The sequence below is a fragment of the Sceloporus occidentalis genome, unplaced genomic scaffold, assembly GCF_023333645.1.
Source record: "Sceloporus occidentalis isolate IW3139 unplaced genomic scaffold, rSceOcc1.0.p SCAF_76, whole genome shotgun sequence".
Classification (NCBI taxonomy): Eukaryota; Metazoa; Chordata; class Lepidosauria; order Squamata; family Phrynosomatidae; genus Sceloporus; species Sceloporus occidentalis.
The window spans coordinates 3,536,642-3,545,009 of NW_028317056.1; positions in this window are offsets into that span (position 1 = coordinate 3,536,642).

Consider the following 8,368-nt stretch of genomic DNA (forward strand, 5'->3'; position numbering starts at 1 on the left):
ACTTGCAATCCGTTTTATTTCCACGCTAGGAATCAAGCGTGGACTGTGCTGGGCTAGGAGGAGTGTGAGGGGACGGACTGTGTGTCTCAGACTTGTCAATCCCTCCCTCAAGATGCTGGAGAAAGCTCCAAAAAAAAAAAAAAAACCCTCCTCCTCCGCCTCCGAAATACTGTCGCCCGTCATACATACAGCGGTCTATAACTAATTAACTGCTTCGCTGTACAATAATTATTATGATTAATGAGTTACAGAAATACAAAAAATCAGATACAATAAGCCGCATTTCCTTATAAAAAAAAACATGGTAACCCTTTAACAAGCTAACAATCCACACCTGGCGCTCGAAGGGTTAAAAATAACTGCATCTTAGAGGGAAAGGCAATTTGGAAAGGGTAGATTTAAAAAAAAAAAAATAATAATTTACTAATGAGCAACTCTGTAGGAGGTTTTAATATAAGAATACTGTTTTTGTTTTTTTAATTCTTTTCCTTGTTTTTACCTTTTTTTTGCCAATTTTGCAATCCCTCGAAATACGAAAGGTTTCAAAATATAAAATTTCCAGCGATGCTCTCTATTAAAATAATAGTTACAGAAATGACTGGGGTTTTTTTTTTTTTTACATTTTATTTTATTTATTTTGTGTTTTTTAGACTGGTGTTAAGCCAAAGAGTATTACGGAGAAGACGTTTGGAATGTGGAACAAAAACACTTTTTTTCCCAAATAAAAATATAAGGAAATAATTCCATGGAGAGTATCAGGTTTTCACTACTGCAGAAAAGAATGAATATTTATAATACGGCAAAACGGTGCCAATTGTAAATTTTATCATTTACAGTTGGCCGCTGGCTTTAAACGCTGCAAAAAAGACAAATCTAAACCTTCTAACATATATATATATATATATATATATATATATATATACACACACATACCGGTGTATATATATATATATATATATAATATAATATATATATATTCTTTTTCATTATTTCTAACAAATAAATTAATAAATAGATAAATTATTTCCAGCCAGAAAATTCCCTTTATTTAACCAATAATAAATAAAATAAGACCCAGGATTTATTCAGTACAATATTAGATAAAGAAGCAATTACAAGATCAACACATTACGCAGATAAAGTATTGTAGCGAGCATTTGTTCAGCCCTGCATTCACATAATTATCTTGTGCTCCGAGTAATTCAATTACCACAAGCAAAAAATGGAGATTAAAATACTTGGATTTCCACTAATTAATCTCACTAATACATTCCGGCTAATGGGTCGCCTTCTTGTAGAAAGGATGGTATTCGGCTGCAGTCAGGGATTAATATGGAGCGTACCCCGGCGATCAAAGAGTTAAAACGGGAGGCTTGAATGTTAGAATTCTCAAAAGTTGCTAAAAACATCGTAGTGCTTAAAAATGGTGATTCAAGAAGCAAAATCACCATTAAAGGTTGAGTGCCTTAAAAAGTGAAAATGGTTTTATTTGTGGGGGTTTTTTTTAGAATGATCTTTTGTGAGTGAATTCCACAATCCCTTTTTTTTTTTTAATAGGCATTTCCAAGAGCTTCCCGGAAGGGCTTTCCCGGTGGTTTCCTTCAACCGAAGGATGGCTGCTAGCCTGCTACCATTTGGCATTGGGGGCCTTAATGCCTAGTGGTCCCCTGGCCCCTGCATACATATATCCACTTACTCTGTGCGGACCTTCTGCCCTGCTACTACTACTACAGGGTTTGTAATGTCATGTTTCTCTAAGCATGCCAGCCCAACTTGGACCGATTCTGCTTCCCTCTTTCCAAATCCAAATCAGAACTATAGATAGAACCAGAACCATCTGTAACTTTAAATCCAGCAGGAGGCAACAAATGTATTTTATTCAGGGGCAAACAAGTGCCCCTGATGAATCCAAAACCCTGGGGTGGCCCGTCCTGGGGCACAGAACTGTATTTTTGCCCTATGGCACCAAAGGATCACCATGGCTGGTAAGAATCAGATCACAATCAACAAACTTACTGTAAGACGTTGGAAGCTTTTTGTTGAGATACCGCCTTGAGATAGTTTTACTTGATTAGTTTGTTTATCGGAGAGAAATGATTGATTTATCAGCCGTGGCAATTGTTTTCATAAAGTGTGGATTCGGGTAAGCTGTCATCGTACAACCAAAGCCCCGTGCCCAGTTGTGGAACCCACCAAGATTATGGTTGGCACACATAGGCCTTACAACCAAACGCTGTGACGAGTCCTATCCACGGAACTGCTCTGGAACCATGAAGAACATAAAGTATATCGCATAGGAAGAAAACTGTTCTAGCATCATCTTCTCCCCATACGTGACTTCAAAAGCAAAGACAATGATCCCTCAAAGCGATTGTTCTTTGAGTGAACCCTAATACAGCTCAGCCCGGCCGAGTCCGACGAGGTCCGTCAACAACTGCAACAGTCCTACCCACGGTCAATGGCAACCCCACCGACAGTGGACCCAGTTTGATTCTTGGTTTCTACTTGGTTGAGATGCAAGGTTTTTGCGTCTCCATCAAAGCTTTTGTGATCTCGTGTTGGATGAAATCAACATAACTGGGAACTCAACAATCCCAGAGACCTCGGACTCGGGTTCAGTTGGGCCAAATCCAGCCGATTTAACTCAAAAGTGGGAATTAGGAGTTTAGTATTTAGACCTCCACAACCCACCGGCCACAGCTGAGAACGTGTGATGGAGATTGTAGCGTGAAAGCGGCTGCCATTTGTGTCTTGTGTTACGCTTCCGTTACCCACCCACCGAAAAGAGACAATACCTGATAATGACTTAGAAACATGTCGCCATCTCCTCCTGTTCCCAAGGAGCATTTTCCCTTTCTAGCAGCAAGGTATTCATCCAGGGCTTGGTGGGGCAGCCAAAGGTCATGGCTTGATGGCGTCCGTGTCAGTTCTTCTCTTTTTGGAGTAAATTTGTAGGATCTGCACCTGTTGGGGCCGAAGCTGTGAGAAGAATGTGGACTTCGCAACATTTATAGATCTGTTCCCTTCGCAGAGCAGACCGTGCACCCAACTGCTCCGGTGACTGTGGGGTTTGTGTCTCCGGCAGTACATCATAAATTATCATCTTACGGAAATAACTAAATATTATACTTTCTTCGCAAACTTTCAATGCCACTTAGAGATTGTCTTCTTTATAATTATTAAATTGTTAAAGACTAGAGTCTTCAAATCTCAAACCTTTAGGATTTTACCAATAATAGTATTTTTTTAAAGAAAAAAGCGTAAAAGCGAATGTGGTCCAACCACCCAACAACCAATGGAGTGCCGCCACTGACCTTTTCAAATATTTAATAATTATTTTTTTTGTACATAAAACACAGACTTTCATCCCAAAAAAAGCCTAAACATGATTTAAAATAAGGTCCTAAGAGTTAGAATCTTAATATACCGCTGAAAAGACAAACATGCTTTTGTTGTCGCTGCTCTCGTCACCCTCAGCCAGCCATTGCCTGTAGTATATAAATGACAGGAGGGCCACAGGTAGCCCGCAGATATATTAAAAGAGTCTGATTTCTGATTTTTTTTCTGCGCGCCGCATCGTTTTCTGCTGCGTCTGCATGAAATGTATCAGCGCTTTACATTTATCACGTCTCCCGCAGGTCGTTAGCGCCACAGTATTATACGACCTTGGCCGATTCTAATAACTGGGGCGAACAAATCAAAAGTACAAGATAACCGGAAAGGCGTGCATTAACCCTTCCTATGATTTCCAACCGTAATTAGAGGGGCTTATTGAAACACTATATGAGGCTTTAGACAACACTCCTGTCGTGGCTGGGTCCTTACTATGCTCCTTCTACAGTAGAATAATCTGGGAAGTTTCCACATATGTTTATAACTGGTGCAGGACTCAGGAGAGAAAAAAAAGGAGTGTTAGATATGTGATCTAAATCCAGCTTCCATACTGAGATCCATCACGTCAGGTGAGCTGAAGCCGATCCCTCGCTGTTGAATGGCATTTATATCGTAATATGTTTCACATTTTACCTCCGAGCAGCATTAACCCTTTCCTGTCTGTTAATTACAGGATGACAGCTGCAGGGCCATCAAAAAAGGAACAAAACACTGACATTTTAGAAGTCAATTTCCACCATGAAAGAAATAAGGGAAACCTTTCATGAACCTGAACTCGGTTGGGTTGCAGCTGCCCAAACAGACGATCAGGCGGAATAATTGACAGGTAGAGGCATCCATTAGGAAGCGCTGAGATACGAGAAAGACGGAGGGGGGGGGGGGTGAAAGAATAGAGAGATTCGGCTAAACGTACGGGGAAGGAAATGGAAAAAATAATTACCGTAAAACTGGCAAAAAAAAAAAAAATGAATGTAAAAAAGTATTTTATATTAAAATGTTTTTTCAGATCTATTTGTTTTTTGCATGTAGTTCAATTAACGGGATTTTTAGGTCAACTGCATAGCAGAAAAAAGTGATGCCCCCCAAAAAACAAATGTCACAAAGTGGACCTTCTACCGGGGAACTCTTTAGTGAAATGAATTACAGGTCGTTAAGTACTTGGACCAGAGGTCTGTCCGCGATGGCCGCTGATGGAGCTGTCACAACAGGTGCGATGTCCGTTCGGTAATCTGAGAGAATTAAAAAAAATCTGACGATTTGTGTCCATTTCTCCCCGGAATGAACAGAACGCTCGTTACTCACCAGGGCTTACTTTCCTTCAACGTGCAGCAGGGGCAGGCGACAGTCGCGGAGGACAGAACGTGTTCTCGGCAGAGCAGCTGCTTTGAGGGGTCTCTTAGTGATGTATTGAGTTGGCCGAGATGAAGCCGATAAGGGACAAGTCTAACACAGGGTGGGATGTCAGCTCTCGTCGGCCGAGCGGCCATCGGTGGGATTCCATTTCTGGAAGTCGAGATCTTTTCCTGGTGTCAGTTTCCTTCCAGCAGGGGTGGGCACCATCATCGCTCATGGCGGACATTGACTGGGGTCTGACAATGACGTTCTATGGACCTTCACGAACTTTGCCGCGAACGCCAGGGTCCCCGATGGACACTTTCGCCTTCCAGGGGGGGGTTTCTGCCGGATCGTTATATCAAATAACCCTTTTCTCCAAAATCAAGACGCTTCTGACATTAAAAAGTTCAAAACCTCTCGACCCCAAACGCTGTAAGAATTAAAAGGAGCCAAAAACGATAATTTCAATTATTTTTCACACAACGCTGAAAAAGAACAAATTTGGTAAAGATGATACGTTAACAGAGTGCAAGCTTTCCAGACCATCTCTTCTTCAAGGGTATTCTACCAATATACCTGAAGAAGAGACCTAGATGGTCTGGAAAGCTTGCACTCTATTATACTTCCCCGCGCTGTTTTCTTGTATAAGTGTTTGCCCCTGCGCGGTCTGTGTGCTTCATTATTCCGCCCCAGTTTAGTATTCTAGCGGTTTCCAGACATCGCATTTACATTCCACTCAAGAATCTGAAAACTATTTCTCATCTCACGGAAGAGATCGGGAGTTCTGGATGAAAAATATGCATTATTGGCCTGCGTTATAGGTATCATAACGATAAAATACTCATCTTTGTGCCCAATTCCGGCCGCTTTTAGGAAACTGGAAACTCTATCTGATAAAGATTGTTGAAGATTAGATGGCTTGGCTGGGGCAGAATTTAAGATGTAGAAATTCCTGCTGAAAGTGAACCTTGGTACCCCAAGAAATCTAAAGAGACCCCCCATGTGTCCCACACAGCGCCGCCAAAAAAAGACAGCACTTATTAAAGAAGCTGCAGCTCCAGCACTGTAGCCCACCATCCCCACCAATATCTGATTTTCGCTCCAGTTGTTGCTGCTAAGAGCAATCAGTGGCAGCAAAAGGAGCGCTATCTGCGCATGCATGAGAGGGTCTCTTTAGCCCCCCCCCCCTGGAAATCTCACGTAAACCAGCACTGAACCTGTCAGGGAGTATAACGCGCATGCACCGTGGTTAGCTGGATCCATATTTAACAGCAATCATCACAAAGGTCAAAAGAATAAGAATGACCGATATTTCAAGAGGTTCTTCAGAGGCAGCGGTGGAAAGTCATCAAGGGCACTTAATAATATCACTTAACTCTTGCAAGACCAGACAGACTCACACAGGTGTCGCTGAAATCCCGTTCATATTCTTAAAGAGACACTGTCATGAAAAAGGTATTGTGTGTTTAAAAATGTTTTCTTATTTTTTATAAATCCTTCTTTTCTTCTGGCTTAATTGTGTGACATCATCGCCACTTCCAGCTCTCCTACAAACAATTTTATATTATAATAATCTTTAGGGACTTGCATACAAAGCTGTAAGAGTCGGGTTGAATAGGTTTCCTATACTGTGAAACAGGTCACACTTTTACTCTACGGAGAGGGTGGTAGATAAGTGGAACAGCCTTCCAGCAGGAGTGGTAGAGGTCAATACAGTGAGGGGATTTAAACAAGCATGGGATAGACATACGGCTCCTGAATCTAAGACGAGACCAACGACTGATTAAGGTTTCTGTCTGTACAGATGGGCCGAATGGGGCCGATCTGGCGGAACATTCTATGTTTCTATATGACTAATGACTGGGAAAAAGGTATTTTTGCGGCTATGTCCCTTTAAATGATTGTGAAGCCGGTGTCTCTAGGTGCTGCTCAGAGACCACATGCTGAGGGTTAGCGGGACTCATCTGCCGCGCATGTAATAAACGAGCGATTCTCATTAGCGCAGGGCTCGGGGAAGCTGCACATTCGTCGTCTGTTGGCACCCGTCTTAAAGGCGCATGATTTGCTGTTGCAATAAGAGTCGGCCATTTACCTCCATTAAGGCCGGGCAGAGTAAACTTTTGGTGACCTCCATACATCATGCGCACCGAGGGGAGGACGCGGGTTACAGGGGGCAGCTGCTTCCTAGAAATCTTAGGACACATCGGAGAGGTACAAGTGACTATATGGGGACATAAACCAGAAGACGGGCCCTACAAAGTATCTCGGTTAAAGGGGCCACCTCATTTAAACCATTCAAAAATACTAGAAATTGGGGAAATATTTACTTAATTTTTTTTCCTATCAAAACTGAACCGCATTCTTATTTTTAATATTATATTTTTTTAATGTTTTTTTATGGCCCACATTTTTTATGAAAAACAAACTTTTTTAAAACAAAATGAAAAACTTTTTTTTTTTTTACCAAAAACATCGAGTCTCAGGGGATAGATTTTTAAGGTCGCACAGTCTGGAGTTGACTCCTTTCTGTCAGACCAAGTTTCATCCAGAGACTTTGGGTAAAATGCAGCTTCTCTGAGCCTCCGGGTTACAGGAGCGGCCTCATGGCACGCCCCCGCTCCCCGCCCACTTCCCCTCCATCAATCACATGTGCCCCTCAACATCAGCGGGACCGCCCACTGAGCTCAGCAGGACCGCCCCCAAAATAATCAGCAGGACCTCCCACCCGCATTCTGCAAAGGGGGGGCTCCTGGTAGCGGGAGTCAGAAGGTCCCCAGCTATGCTTCCTATTCCCCCCCCCCCGCTGTGATCATATATAATTGGTGCTTTTGCTCCCAGTATGTTATGGCTGATATCCCTGCTTGAATGCAGGTGGCTCAATTCACTTTAGCTTTAAATAATGACAAGTTAAGGTCTTCAAGGACCGTCTATTAGTTACACATTTGGTGAGTGACTGCAAACTTTGACAAAGAGCCTCCACTGTGGGCTATTAAAGAGTTAATACATGGGTCTCATAATGCTATAGGAACAAACTGTCCCAAAGCATACTTTTGGGAGGTGATATTATGCAGTTGTAGTTTTGGCGGCGACTCCGGGCCCCGCGGCCACCTTCTGCCGGATGTCACATTATTTGTACGCCTGCCTTGTAAGACCTCGCAGATCTGCTTGATTTCCTTTGAAATAATTACGATGGCCAGCGGGCACCGGGCGACGAGTCCCTTGTTCATCCTTTTGAATCTCTCTAAGATAATTCGGTCCCCTGGGTGCCCTGACAGCTGCTCTCCTATCCCCTGACCTTCTGCTCCTCTTTCAGCCTGTCCTGATCCCCCTGATTAATACTCAGCGCCAGACACCTGTCTCTTCCAAAAGTTCGAGGTGAGAGAAAATTTGCACCTGACCGGGGGGGGATTTACTCCCAAGGACTCTCCCTCCGTCTGGTATTCCTGTGCGCTTCTTATTCTACGTTTGGCCCTCGTGAACCCCTGAAAAATACTTAAAGGGACACTATGGAAAAAATATTACCGCCTTAAAGGGACGCGATCACCAAAATATTACCGCCTTAATGGGGCACTATCACCAAAATATTACCGCCTTAAAGGGACACGATCATCAAAATATTACCGCCTTAAAGGGACCCTAT